This window comes from Triticum urartu, chromosome 6, assembly GCF_003073215.2.
Source record: "Triticum urartu cultivar G1812 chromosome 6, Tu2.1, whole genome shotgun sequence".
Taxonomy (NCBI): domain Eukaryota; kingdom Viridiplantae; phylum Streptophyta; class Magnoliopsida; order Poales; family Poaceae; genus Triticum; species Triticum urartu.
The window spans coordinates 86609160-86625127 of NC_053027.1; the positions used below are offsets into that span (position 1 = coordinate 86609160).

The window sequence follows — 15968 nt, forward strand, 5'->3', positions numbered from 1 at the left end:
GCCATGGCTTGGCGCCGACACGACTGGCGGTCTTGTCTTTGGGGTGGTGTCCCCCGCCCCCAAACAAATCTGGCTCTTCGGCCAACGCAGGCGCTGAGGGTCATCTCATCTTCTTCGTCGCCCCAGCGGGTCGAATCGGAGGTAACAGCTCGTCACAGCCTGGCAGCACCCGAACCACTTCAACTCTATACACTGTGGGTGGCATCGGATTACCGTGGAACATGGGGTTGCCCGGTTGAACGATTCTGCCCTTGGCGACATCGACCAACTCGCCGCCTACGAAGTGCAGGAGATTGCAAGGAACATTGGCGGCGCCCTGCGAAAACATGTAGGGCGTCAGGGATGCCCAGTCAAAGGCAAGGAGATGAAGTCATCGGCCGAGAGGCTTAGTTACCGTGATGCCGTCGAGCTCGGCTAATGTCGAGGCACCGCCAACGGCGGGTGTGCAACTGACGGAGGGGCTGCTTGCTGGCGAGGTGCCGGCCGGCGTACACCCGGGTGCATTAAGCTCCAATGCCCGTGCCGGCGCTGGAGACACGAATACCGCCTCCGCCGGAGACACCAATGGCACCGCCTGCGCGTTGTGCGAATTGTTGGCCGTGAAGCTGTGAACCAGGGGAGGCCCCTGTTGGCCGCCCGCAATCCACGTCGTCAGCCCATGAATCAACGTAGGCACCATGGCATTGAGCATCGTTCCAGGTTTTTGTTGCACTTGCTCTTGGACAATCTTCGGAATCCGCGCCACTTGTGCCTTGAGTGCTTCAACCTCGCGCGACTGGCTTTCCGAGCTGGTCTTTTCCTACTTTCGCCCACCAGCGGTATAGTATGACGACCATTTTCACTACAAGAAATATGTCAACTAGTGACCTTCTGTCAGTGACCCTGGAAGAATTGGTCATAGATCTATGACCATTTGAGACCAATTGGTCAAAAGCTGTTCGAGGGGCTCCAAACTCTAAACCATTGCGACCATTTTGGTTAGAAAGGTCGTAATTTCCTTACACGAAATGGTCATAAAGCAAACAACCCTGGTCCGATGCATTATTTCTGGCTAATCACGACCAATATAGATGGTCATAGCCTTCTAAATTGTGGTGCATTGCAATGACTAGGTGCCACCTCACCAGTTTTGCCTATGTGTCATGTCCATGTGTCATTTTTGCCTATATGTCATGCACATGGCACTGGTTTGAATCTACCACTTACAAATGGGCCCCACCAAACTAACATGGAGGACCCACCAATAAAGTGACTCCAGGTCCCACCATTGAACTGACCCGTTGGCCCCACTGACCCGACATGCGGGTCCCACCACTGACCTGATGGGTAGGACGACCTGACCACACAGCACCCGCCAACTGACCTGCGGGTCCCACCACTTACCTAACAAGCAGGACCCACCAACTGGCATGAGGCATCACCACTGTCAATGGAGAAAAGTAGAAAAGAAATATGGGCAATGGGGGATTCGAACCCGCGCCGCAACACACAAACCCGCAGAGCCACGCCACCATCTCAGTAGTGATATGCTACCGCAATCCATTCTTTTATAGATAAGATTGTTTCCTGGGCTTGGGCCTAAGTCATGATAGGCCTCCCCTTCTCTCCTTCTTTTTTACATTAACACAGCGGTCCGCCGAGTAGGCTCACGGCCCAAAGCCTATTAGCAGGCGTTTTTAGGTCTGAAATGTATGCTTATTATTAAAAAAATATGTTTCATTTCTTCTTCTTTCAAATAATTTGGGATTTCAAAAAAGTTTCAAACATAAAAATGAATTTGTTAGAAAAATGTACGTGAAATCATAAAATGTACGCGGACTAAAAGAAGTTCATGATTTTGAAGAAATGTTCGCGTATTGAAATCATGCTTGTGAATTTGACCCAAAATTTTTGAATTCGAAAAATGTTCATAATTTTTTCATAAAAAAGTTCACAAAAAATGATTGTAAATTTAAAAAAAATCATCAATTCAAAATCATCATTTCCAAGTTTGTAATTTTTTTATTAACTATGTGACAAATGTGACGCAACGCTAAGTTTTTTAATTTTCATGATTTTTTTAACTTCTCATGTATAAGAAATTTTTTATACAAAAATATATAATGTATACTAAATGGTTTATCATGCATTTAAAAAAAATTAATCGAAGCATTGGAAAAAATATGTTAAACATTTTGTGATTAAATGTTGACCAAGTTTTCAAAAAATCTTAAACTTGCACTCCAAAATGTTAAATATGTATTGAAAATGGTGTTGTTCCACTTTGCAACAAATATTTTCTAGGTTTTTCAAAAAAAAGTATTTAAAAACATTAAACTTTGTTTGAAATTGAGGAATTAGTGAAAATTTCGTCAATTTCACGAGAGGTGTATGGAAACCTTTTTACATGAAACCATTTGGTAATTTGTACATGAAATGTGGTCTAATGTTTTGTAACAAATATTTGGAATGTGAAGGAAGTACCATTTTTATATATCCAAATGACATGAAATTAATACAGTTCCTTCATATGCCAAAATTATCACCCTCCTTCAAATTGCAGCTCAGTCAAATCATCTACGTGAGCCCAGGTTCAATTTCTATTTTATGGCCAGATTGGCACATTGCAAAGCAAGTGTTATCTAGAACCCTCCTATTTTATGGCCAGATGACGCAGCTGCAGGTCAAATTTGACCCGCTTCCTGCTGAATCAGCGGGAAGTTTTCTTTCTCACCAGAGGTGGATAAAAGCTTTGGACACCCAACCATTTTGTCAATTGTGCATTAAATATGGCCTAGTATTTTATAAAAATGATTTGCTACAAATTTGCAACAAATATATGGTAGGTCCTTCATAAAAAAACTCATTTCGGGCACTCGAAAAATGGAAAATGAATTTTTCATCCAAAGAAAATGAAAAGTTCCTTAGGCAACATTGTTTGTCATTCCAAGATGCACCGTTGTGCACGATATGAGGTCATTTGAACAAACTGTGCCATGAATGTGGCCATAAGATTGATCATTTGGCTTGAAAGCCACGAATCTTCACACATGATAGCTCATTTCTGAGAACACTTTTTAAAAATAATTACCGTATTACAAGTTTATTATTTTTCCTGGAAACTTGGCCACATATAATGACACAATGCGAAGGTTTTCCAATTTTTTGATTTTTTTTGAATTTTTTATGCCCAATTCGAAATGCGGTCAAAATGGCGGGCTTGACCGTTCCTAGCTAGTGATTGAATCTTGGAATTTTTTTGATGTTTCTCTGATTAAATACATACTTATATACCGAGAAATGATTTTTGGAAAAAATAAAGCAATAACTACGAGGCAGCTATAGTTCAAATTTGACCCGCTTCCAACTGAATCGGCGGGAATTTATCTTTTTCACCAGAGGTGGATCAAAACTTTTGACACCCAACCATTTGGTCAATTGTGGTTTAAATATGGCCTCGTATTTTATAAAATTGATTTGGTACAATTTGCCAACAAATATATGGTAGGTCCTTCACAAAAAAAACTCATTTCGGGCACTCGAAAAATGGAAAATGAATTTTTCGTCCAAAGAAAATGAAAAGTTCCTTAGGCAACATTGTTTGTCATCCCAAGATGCACCCTTGTGCACGATATGAGGTCATTTGAACAAACTATGCCATGAATGTGGCCATAAGATTGATCATTTGGCTTGAAAGCCATGAATCTTCACACATGATAGCTCATTTCTGAGAACACTTTTAAAAAATAATTACCGTATTACAAGTTTATTATTTTTCCTGGAAACTTGGCCACATATAATGACACAATGTGAATGTTTTCCAATTTTCTGATTTTTTGAATTTTTTATGCCCGTTTCAAAATGCGGTCAAAACGGCGGGCTTGACCGTTCCTAGCTAGTGGTTGAATCTTGGAAATTTTTTGATGTTTCTTTGATTAAATAGATACTTATGTACCTAGAAATGTTTTTTGGAAAAAATAAAGAGATAACTACGAGGCAGCTATAGTTCAAATTTGACCCGCTTCCAACTGAATCGGCAGGAATTTGTCTTTTTCATGAGAGGTGGATCAAAACTTTTTACACCCAACCATTTGGTCAATTGTGGTTTAAATATGTCCTAGTATTTTAGAAAATTGATTTGGTACAATTTTGCAACAATTTTTTGGTAGGCCCTTCACAAAAAAACTCATTTTGGGCAATCGAATAATGATTAAAAATAGCTACAAAGATAAAAAATTACATGCAAACTGGCTATCATCCATAAAATATGGTCTAAATTGATAGAAAATTTTAGTTGTGCCATTTTGCAAAATACTTCTGATAGCTACTTCACAAAACCCTCCTAGTTTAGTACTTATAAACTATTCAAAATCATAATTTTTCTGAACCAATCAGAGCTCTTCACACGGATCACCCCCATTAGCCGATCTGGACCGTCCACATCCGACGGATCCAACGTCTCTCAGGTCCCCTCTCAACCCAACCCAACCCAAACCCTAGCAGCCCCCCTCTCCCACATCGTCGCCGCCACCCACCCCGATCCCATCCCTCCCCTCGTCTCCCTCCCAAGCCCAACCCACTTCCTCTGCCCTCTTCCTCGATCCCGTGGCCACCGCCACCCCTCATCTCCACCGGCGCTGGGCTTCCCCGCCGGCGACCTCGCTGCCCTTCTCCCACATTGCTGCCGCCCCCACCCTCGCACACCGACGAACGGACCAATCCCAAATCCTTGAACCCTACCCGCCGCCCCGTCCCTCCGACCCGTATCCCCCTTCATGCGGCCGCACGATGGCGAGGACAACGGCGCCGGCGCCGGTGACCGCGGCGAGCGCCTCACGTCCCACGTCAACACGTCCCCGGAGTTGGCGCAGGAGGGGCTGGCCGGCGTCCCACGTCGACGTCCTCCTCCCTCTTCTCTTGCGTGACCTGGAGGAGACCAGGGCGCCGCCCCATCGTGGTCGTCCTCGTTCACCTCTGCTCCAGCATCGAGACCATCAACCTCGGGAACCCTCTCCTCAACCGCACCGTCGACGGCCTCCTCAAGATCAGCGCCGTACACGCCCCTTCCTCCCTCCTCTTCCATCCAATGTCTGTATGTTGAAATGTGTCTGACTCTGATCCAATGTACGTGTGCAGGTCGGCGCCTGCAGGGTGGTCACCGAGGATGCCTTCGACTGCATCCACTGGGGTAACAACCACGCGCATCCCGTCTCTCTTACTCGATGTAGTATACAAATGGTGTTGTTAGCCATAAGATCTGGATTTATTTCAGCGGATGTTGGTTAAGTTTGCTTCAGGCTATTCTACTAGTTCCACTAGTAATGCACTGATAGGCAGATGATATATTCTAACCTGGAACTGACTAAATGTTCAGTACTTCAGGCTATTTCAATAGTATTGCCTAGTTTCGAGCAAACTCTCGTAGAATAACTGTAGACAAGCAGTTGGGAAGTGGGTTTATTATCAAAATGTTGATTTAGATATGATTAGTAGATACCCATGTTCCAGCAAATTGTTTTGTTCAGTTTCATGTCCCAGCAAATTAAACCATGCATCAGATTTGGGAATGAAAACAGATAGTGGCCTGCAGGCTGTAATAACAAGATATTTGTTCACTACATAATCTAGGAGCATTGCTCGAAATAATTCAGGCTCCTTGTTTGTACTGCAGCACTACTGTACTATTAAATTTATGTAAGCCACTATGTGACCAGTATGTGATCAAATTCTAGCGCTCTACTTATTGTATATGAGCAGACTCTCTTTACTAGTTATTCTAATGAGGCCTATGAAGTTACTATATATGACTCAGATCTGACGTTTTTGTTGTGTGTCTGGTTTTTCAGGATGTGGGTGGTGCAGTGGCTGTAAGAACACGCTCGGCAGCGTCTAGGCCGGGTCAGGGCAGCTGACAGCGGTGGCTACTTCCTTACAAGGACTAAAAGCTCGCCCATGACTACACGACCCTCTAGGTCCCGTCTGCATGCCCGCTCCCTCCTCCCTGCCTCCTGCAGGTACCTGTTTAGGCCGCAAGCGGACCTGGCATGCTTATGAGTTCAGCATATGCGCTGTGTTATGTTCAGCTTCTTATGTGTCATGGAAATGTCCTTGTGTTGCATAGTAGGCCCTGAATTATTCATGTTGCTGGAGATGAGATGACATGCTTATGAATTATTCATGTTGCTTCCTATGTAAGCTTGCTAATGAATATGATTGACTTAATGAAACTGATGTCAATGCACTTGCGCACGGTTTTGCACCTGATGCTGGTTTTGCACCGATGCTGGTTTTGCCTGGATGTGCAGCAGTCGTCTTGTTTGATTGTTAATTGTTGGGTGCTGGCTGGCGTACAATTTAATTTGTCTGCATGGTTGCTTAGTGCAGCAACACTTGGCAATGTGTAGCAGTGAGTGCACTCGCTAGTTAGCCCACTTAGCATTAGTATGATATTGAAAGACTATTGTGCCTCCTGATTTTATGCCTGTTCAATCAAACGCTCAATTTACTTGCTTTGATGTAATTCTTGGATTCCTGACTAGGGTTATCCTAGCCTATTTATTTATTGTGAGCGAGTTACTTTTTTGTACCCTTTTTTAGATCATCCATTCCCTGTATCTGAGGTCTGAGCCAGTGTGTGTCCAGGTTCATTCTTTTTGTGTCCCTTTCAAAGTGTTCATATGGTGGTGTGTCATCGAGTTCCAGTGTGCTGCTGTTAGCCGTTGATATGCATGGTGGTGCCTGCTTATGTCTGTTCATATGTAGAATCTCTGGCTGATGTTTGTTTTGATTGATGTGCGTTCATTACCAATTCCTGAGGATGATTTGTGTTCCTCATGGCGATTAGTCTCGGACGCTACAAGCTATTCTCTGTTGTGTGGTATATCCTGATTGGTGGCATTCTATGTGCCAACTTATCCTGGAAACGACACATACATTCATATGCAGTCCTCTGTAATTTTTATTTTCTCTGTGTTAAATGATCTAAATGTGCGGACCAAATGATCTCATAGTTTGAATGCACCATAGTTTTGCATAACCTTGGTAAATTTACATGCACACGCATACACATTTGACTACTGAGTGTTTGAATTATTGGAATGTGGGGGTTGGTCTGTTTATTCCCATGTTCTTAAGTTTTGTGTATTTAGACTGTAACTCTTAAGATATCATTGTAGCTGTAAGTAGACTGCAAGTTACCAGCAGATTGTAATGGCAGTCTAATTATCACTTTAATTTTCTCCCAAATGACTATAAGTGGACTGTACGTTGTGACACCACTGATGCCAGACCTACAAACAGTAGTTTGATGGATCTGTAGGTTTTTTTTGGGCTGTGGTATTACGATAGTTGTAGCTCACATGTTTGAAACCAGGTCCAGTTCCAACCCGATTAGGATTGGCCTTTTAGCAGCATGTATTTACCAAGTTGGGATGTTGGGATAGTTGGATTCCTATTGTCTCTTGTAGCACCAAATGCTAGTATGTGTTTTACTAAAGTCATCAGATAGTTAACTCACTGTGAGATGTCCACACTTGTTTTGTTAACAAACATGAACTGTTAAGTCATCTATTCCTGACTGTTTCTTTTTTCAGTATATACGTGTGCTTTCTGTTCTTTTGTTCTATTCACTGTGTGAGTACGATTTCTTTTTGGCACCAAGGTGTTTGAGATGGTCTTCCTGTTGGTGCATGAGGAAGAGGAAGTGAAGTCATTGATTTGTCCACCGAGGAAGAGGAAGCGTGAAGTCTTTGATTTGTCCAGAGGGTAAGTCCTCGGTCTGTGTCACTCTTCCTTTGCTATGTGATTGTGACCTCCATGTGTTATCTACTTATCTGGACACTTTGGTTCATATACTATTCTTGTGATTTTCCAATGCTATGTCAAAAAATGAATCTGTAACCTTTAATGAATTCAATGTATGATCGTGATGAGAATGAATGAATGAATGATATCATACCAACTTGTTTTTGCCCTTGATCAGTATCATTTGTGGTAGCTCCTAAGCAACATGATCTTTTTCTTGCTCCAAGATCCCAAGTGTGGTGTTGTACTTTTGTTGTGCTTGATTGATGTCCTGCTAGCTGCTACTGTTAATTGTTACTGCCATGATGTTAACATTGCTTAAAATATGTTCTGCGCCTTAATTCTAGTAGTATTTGTTGTCAAAAGCATGATTGTATTGTGAGCCATCAATTTCTTGGAGTCTTCTTAGAGCTTGCTGGCATTAGGATCGACCCCTAGCTGCTTGTGTATTTGTTTATTATTTTGTTCAATATTCTTTTCCTAGCTGTTGTATGTTTGAGGATATTGCTTTCATTCTGAATTCACAGCCATGATAATGATCGTTTCCTGTCTTTTACAGGAGCTCCAGGCTCAAGAAGTTGGAAAAAGGGAACGCTTCATCTTTGTAGCTAATTATATGTTCCTAGATGATGTGAATGGCTGTTATAGTATTTCATAGCAGCACTTTTGTAGTTGTTCTAAATTCCTGGATGATGTGAACTATGGCATGATTGTAATATATATAATATACTCATTTTGGTCGCCATTTATGAAAATTTGTGTGATTGGGGCTCTCTGGACCAAAATACTGGTTACTTTATTGTTGATACTTTATTGTTGATATGCCGGAAATGAAACATATACTATTTGGGCCCTAAAAAGGCCACAAATCAAACAATTCAGGAAAAATGAACAAAATTACTAAAAGAATCAATTATGAAAAGGCGATGGCCAAGTAAATAAATAGGCTTAGGCCCAAAAACGAAATAGATCACAAAAAGGCCATGATCCATGAAATAAAAAAGGCCAAATTGTTGGGCCAGGCCCATGTAGCTAGAGAAAATTAATAGAGAAAATATATAGTAAAAAGGCCGAATTGTTGGGCTAGGCCCATGTAGAAAACCGAATTGGACCGGGCTGAATCTTGTGGCACATCAGCTTGCCATGCTGGATGCCTACGTGGCCTGGGGAGGTTGCTAGTGACCAAAACGCCATAGTGGACATATTTTGGTCATAAACGTCTACGACCATTCCAGAAGAAAGGTCGCTATAGTCAGTTTACGACCGCCAGCTTTTGACCTTCTGTTTTTGGTCACAGAAAGGTCGCAAATGAAAAACCATGACCTTTCAGTGACCAATAGTGGTGGTCACAAGTTGACATATTTCTTGTAGTGTTTGTGGACAAGCCTTTGCCGGCCACACGACCAGCTGACGTCGGCTTACTGAGCTTATCCTTGTTTTTCATTACGTTCAACGCCCTATTTAAAGGGGTGTCGAAAGGGGAGCTCTGAGACGACCCCGCACTACTGCTTTCATTGTCCTGTGGAAGGAACGTGAACCATTTAGAAATATTGGGGATTAATTAGAATGCAACCATATGGAGCTAATTACACGGGGGATGTATTCCTTACCAGAACAAGCTCAAGCGCCCTGGTCTTCAGATTCGTGGTAAGCTCCTTTGTTACCGGGTACTCCTTGTACCGGGCCCTGAGAAAGTTCCTGGTCTGCTTGTCATGGTATTTCTTGAAGCGGGGCGGTAGGCCTTGCTCGGCATGCTCCGCGTCCTCCTTGTCCCATATAGGCTCCGCCACTCTGTAACCGCCAGGACCGAGTTGGTTGACCCCTGAGTTCAACTTCCGCATTTCTTTCCCCCACTGACTTGATTCGGAGGTTGCGCTGCTCTCGCACTTGAGCTTGAACTCCTTGTAGTCATCTCCACTCATCAAAGGATATTTCGCCTTGATCTTCTCATAACTATCACCTTTTTCAATCATTGCCTTCACCGTGCTTTTCCAAGTAGACAGGGCCGTGCTCATCCTCGTGAGGGCGGCACCGTTCACTTTATTCCCTGAGAGGCGTGTGTTTGCAAACTCAGCGGGAAACTTGTATCATTCCTGCAGCTTCGTGAAGAGGAGGCTGCGCAAATTCCCTCGGTCCTTATGCCTTAGGTTCTCAGTGTTGATCGAGACGGTGCTCCAGAGAATGCACCCGAGCTGAACCGAGTACCCCTTGACTACTTGTTTGGGTGCCGTCGGATGCCCGTTGGAGTTCACTTCAGTAAATTCCTCCCTGACGGTGCCGAGCACGCTCGGGCGCCGGTCCTTCCGTTGCCTCTTCGGTTGGATGCCATCTGTGCGTGCGCCGCCATCATTAGTGGTGGCATCCGCGGCACCATCATCAGTGGTGTCATCCCCGACGCCGCTAGGGGTTGTGTAGTCAGGATCGGTGTCTTTCGCGGTGTTCTCATAGCGGTGAGGTTCTTCCTCCAACTCCTGGGACAGCTCCCAGAATTGCTTCCCGCCCGAACTGCCGGCCTCATCGTTGTGGGCCATGTTTCGCTCTAAATAGGAAAAAAGTTTGGTCAAAAAGTTGGTTATTGTCAAGGAACAAGATCATGGTCTCATCATTTAGGGTTTGTCAACACCGATGCATCCTAAAAGCTAAGCTTTTATCATTTAGGGTTTGTCGATGTCGAGGCACCCTAAAAGCCTAAGCGTACATCATTTAGGTTCTCATCGCGACACCGAGGCACCCTAAAAGCCAAGGTTTCATCATTTAGGGTTTGTCGACTCTAAGTTGGGCCTAATCACTTGGCTCTATTGCCACCTATGGTTTAATGCAGCAAGAATAAAGGGGCAGTTGATCCTACTTAATTAAGTACTAAGATACCCTGGCCCATGCATTAGTAGCAAGTACCCCATATGTCCGATTTTTAGCAAAGTCATGCTAAAATTCACGGAAAATTTCAGCATGACCTTTGCTGAAAATAGGACATATGGAGTACCCGAATTTGCCGGAACGGAAGTTAATCGACATTCCGGCAAACTCAAGGGCCTCTCGGGGTACCTGCAAAATCATCACGACACGAAGGTTAGAGACAAAACCCAGCAAACTAGCACCACAATGTGCCTCTACTTTCATATGGATGAAAAGTCCACAGACCATATGGTCCTCTGCTTTCATATGGACAAAAATCAGCTCAACTTGGACCATGGCAATTTACTTTCATGGAGCATGTGCATTGAGTCCAGAAGCAAAGACTCTACAGTGAAATGAAAAAAAACCTTGGAAATATATTTATGATAACTCTATGGATCAGAAAGTGCAGATGCACTTGTAAAAAAAGGTATGCATTTGCAGCAGCTTTGTTCTGATGATGACACCATTCTGTTAATAAGGCAAGATACACATACATACAGGTAGGAGCTGCAGCTATCAATTGCAATATGACCACCATTATAACATGTGCCTCCAAAACCTAGTACTGAAAGGTGGAAGCAGGGCAGGAAAAAAGTGCTGCTGATGATGCAGAGATGGCTGGCTGGCTGGCTCCATTGACACACACAATCAATGGGCCTCCCAAATTAAACTGGCCACCCAGCCAGCTAGCTAATGATACTAGCCCATGATTATGCCCTGTTTTTACCCATGCACATCTCTCTTTTCTTTTTTGTAGCCCAAGGTATCCACCAAATAAGATCCAATTAAAAAGAAAAAAATGGAGTTGTCTGCTTCAAAAAAATATGATGTCCCAGTGTTGTAAGATGGACCAATTGTATCAAACTCCACCTGAGATTATAGTTGGTAGCGATAGTCAGTATCAAGTTATTCAGAGAAAAGAACATTTTGGGAAGCTTTTTTAGCATATTTGTTATGGTTCCTGTGGCAACTCTCAGCTTTCATATTCTAATGATACATGGCCATTGTCATTGAAGATGTCATGAATCATCTCTAGAGAAATTCAATCACCTAGTACTAACAAAACATCCATACATTACTAATGAATTTTCTTTACATGTGACAATTAAAACCTAGTACTGAATTTACTAATGAACTGATGATGTAGAGAAGCGTAGGAACAAAACCTAGTACTGAATCAGACTGGACAGATCAAATGTTCTCTTGAGATTGAATGAGATCGATCTAGGGTTTGAGCGAGGCTCACCAGGAGACAGCGAAGACGGCGAAGCAGAGGCAGTGGGTGACGCCGGAGACCAGCAGCTGCGCGAGGAGGAGCACGAAGAAGGCGCAGACACCGTAGATGGTGGAGGCGTCGATGTCGTAGAAGCAGTAGGAGCGATCGTCGTACTCGTCCGGTACCACCATGCCCTGCGAGACAGAGAAGGGGCCGTCAGCCCCTGCTCAGGTGGGGGGCAAGGGGAGGAGGAGGGGTGGGAGGGGTGGGGGCGTACGGTGCTGCGTCGCTGCTCGGCGCCGACGGCGAGGAGGAAGGCGAAGTTGAGGAAGATGAGGAAGCCGCAGAGCGCGAGGGAGGCGGCGGGGGTCGGGGCGGCGGGGGCGGGGGGCGGGGGTGGAGTCCGGCGGGGGTCGGGGCGGCGGCGTCGTGGGTCGGGGCAGCGCGTGGTGGATCTGGCGAGGGAGAGAGGGACGAAGGGGATCTGGCGAGGGAGAGGGAGGAATTAGCTAGGGGGAGCTTACTAATGGCGCACCCCCCGTCGGTGCGCCATTAGTAATCTTTTTTTATATAGCAATGGCGCACCAGCAGGAGGTGCGCCATTAGTAATCTTTTTTTATATAGCAATGGCGCACCAGCCAGAGGTGCGCCATAAGTAATTTTATTATTATTTTTTTTGCATCTAATAATTTTTAGAAATGAATATGAATATGAAACAGTAATAATTTTATATAAAAACAGTAATAATTTTTTAAAAAATATCATCAAATTTGTTATTTGAAAATATTTATGAATATGAAAAAATATCATCAAATTTATTATTTGAAAATATCATCAAATTTGTTATTTGAAAATATAATCAAATTTGTTTTGTTTGGATTTTTAGTTGCATTCATTTGTGACGGTGGAGCGGGGAGGGTGCGGGGGGTCAGCGGCGGCGGTGGAGCGGGGAAGGGTGCGGGAGGTCGTCGGCGGTGGTGGAGCGGGGGAGGATGCGGTGGGTCGTCGGAGGCGCTGGAGCAGGGAAGGGTGCGGGGGGTGCTCGGCGGCGGTGGAGCGGGCCGGGGAGGGTGCGGTGGGTCGGCGACGGCGGTGGAGCGGGGGAGGGTGCGGTGGGTCGTCGGCGGCGGTGGAGCTAGCGCGGGGGAGGGTGCGGGGGGGGGGAGGGGTCGAAATCGAGATGGAGGGGGATAGCGATCGAGATCGAGTGTCCTCATGAATATTCAATATTTTTTCATATTGAATATGAAAAATATCATCAAATTTGAAAAAATATTCATGAATTCAAAAAGTGCCCATGAAATTTGAAAATATGCATGAGTTCAAAAAGTGTCCATGTAATACAATCAAGAAATGAAGACAACGATTTAAATACAATCGATCTTAGCTAGCTATCCGTTCACAATCTTCTTGCCCTTATTTTTCGTAAATGGAGTTCTTCTCTTGAACGGACGTCCTTTAGGTAGGGTGGTCCTGCTTCTTCTTATAGTGTATGCTGCTACTTCATCGTCGTCGTTATGTTCGATCTTCGGGTCGCCGTACTTGTCGAAGTCTTGCTCATCTGCTACTCCATCCATTCCGATGATCTTCCTTTTGCCTCTCCTGACGACAGCACGACTGGGCTTTGACGGGTCGGTAATGAAGAAGCATTGGTCCACTTGGGAAGCCAGTACCCATGCCTCATTTTTCGCGGTGACGTTTGCGCCCGCGGTCTTGGATTTGGCTTCGGGTATAACCATGGTGGTGAAATACCGGTCTTCTTTTAGGACTCTCTTGGCCCATCTGACACGGAACATCGAGACCTTCTCTCCAGCGTAGCTCAGCTCCCAGATCTCCTCGATCCTTCCGTAGTATCTGTCCTTGTCGTTACCGGTGTAGGATTCCATCGTTACCCCGGAGTTCTGATAACCATCACTCTTCATGTCCTTGTCCTTGGTGTAGAATGTGTAGCCGTTGATATCGTACGCCTCATAGGTCATCAGGTTGTGCTCGGCGCCCTGTGACAAGGCAAATATGAGTTGTTCTTCCGCGGAAGAATCCTCATGTAAAGGGTACGACAGAAGCTTCTGCTTGAACCAACGCGTGAAACATGAGTTGTGCTCTTTGATTATATCTCCGTCCATCCTCTATTGTCCTCGGTCATTGTACGTCTTCTCAATAAAGGTTTGGTGCTCTACCACCCAAGGATCGACCACGTCTATGTGTTGTAGCGCGACTAGGTTTGCTCTTTCAAAGTCGGCGAGTCGACCCTCGAAGTCGACATGCATTTCGCGGCGACCCTCACGGTGACCTCATCCAGCGAGCATGCCGAGGTGCGTGTTGACGGGAATACCAATGGGGTTCTCGATGCCTAGATAATTCATGCAGTAGGAGATGCACTCTTCGGTCAGAAAGCCCCTGGATATGCTTCCCTCTGGACGTGACATGTTGCGAACGTATCCTTTGATGACACCATTCATTCTTTCGAATGGCATCATGTTGTGCAGGAACGTCGGCCCGAGTTGGATGATATCCTCCACGATATGGACCAGCAGATGCACCATAACGTCGAAGAATGCGGGCGGGAAGTACATCTCAAGCTCGCATAGTATCACCATGATCTCTTCCTGTAGCCTTCTGAGTTGCCTCACGCCAACCGACTTCCAAGAGATGACGTCGAAAAAGTTGCATAGGCCAAATAGCGTTTCACGGACGTGCGCGTCCATGATCCCAAAGATTGCAACTGGAAGTATCTGCGTCATCAGCACGTGACAGTCGTGAGACTTCATCCCGCTGAACTTCTGCTTCGCTGGGTCTAGGTATCTGCTTATCTTCACTGCGTAACCATAAGGAAGTTTTACTCCTACGAGGCAGGTGAAAAACTACTCGATCTCCTCCTGACTTAGAGTGAAGCACGCGGGAGGGTAGTCATTTCCGGTCTTCTTGGCCTTTTTGCCTTTGCGACGACATTCTGTGTCCTGCTTCGCCTCATCATCATCATCATCATTAGCGTGAAGCTCCTGCCTGATGCCCATTGATTTCAAGTCTGCCCTTGCTTTCGGCCCATCTTTGGTCCTCTCTGGCATGTTGAGCAGGGTACCAAGAAGACTCTCGCACACGTTCTTCGTGATATGCATGACATCAAGGCTGTGAGGCACACGGTGGATCTTCTAGTACGGCAAGTCCCAGAAAACAGACCTCGTTTTCCATACCTTCAGCAGTGGCTCTGGCGCCTTTCGCTTCTTTCCCGGCTCTGGTGCCTTTTGCTTCTTTCTCGGCAGTGGGCAATCTTTCCAATTTTTCAACAGCTCGTCTATTTCCTCGCCGCTCCTCGTACGCGGGTGTCTTCGGGGTTCGGTTTCACCATCGAACAGATCCTTGCGTTACCTCCACGGGTCATCGTCGCGAAGCCACCTTCGATGTCCCATGAACACGGTTTTTGAAGACCCGGGATCTCTATCTAGCTGGCGATACATTGTGTCATCCATGCACCTGACGCATCTAGAAAATCCATGGACCACCTGCCCCGCGAGATATCCATAACCGAGATAGTCGTGCACCGTCCTGAGCAGTGCGGCTCTCATAGGGAAATATTCTTTCTCTACGGCGTCCCACGTATTGGCTGGCGTTTTCCACAGCGTGTCTAGCTCCCCTTTTAGCAGCCCCAGATACAGATTGATGTCGTTCCCTGGTTGTTTCGGCCCTTCAATTAGCATACTCATGTAAATGTACTTCCTCTTCATGCACAACCAGGGGGGAGGTTGTACATCCACACAAACACAGGCCAGGTGCTATGTGTGCTTCTCTGGCTGCCAAACGGACTGACTCCATCGGTGCTCGCGCCCAGCATGATGTTCCTTGGATCCTTCCCAAATTCTGGGTCTTGAAAGTTCAATGCTTGCCACTGGCTCACCTCCTTAGGGTGACTCAGCATCTTGTCTTTTTTATTTATCTCCGGATCATTTCCGTCATCTTCCCGCTTCTTCTCCTCCCTATCCGCGTGCCAACCCAGGAGCTTTGCTACCTTAGGGTCCGCGAAATACTGTTGGAGACGAGGAGTGATCGGAAAGTACCACACCACTTTTTGAGGAGC

General features: G+C 45.3%; 1 non-coding gene across 1 annotated transcript; it reads left to right on the plus strand.

Annotated features, from left to right (window-relative positions):
- Positions 1 to 6782: 6782 nt before the first annotated feature.
- LOC125517801 lies at positions 6783 to 6916 on the plus strand. The gene has a single exon (XR_007287809.1). It is a non-coding gene; the product is annotated as a small nucleolar RNA snoR80 (small nucleolar RNA).
- The last annotated feature ends 9052 nt before the right edge of the window (positions 6917 to 15968 follow it).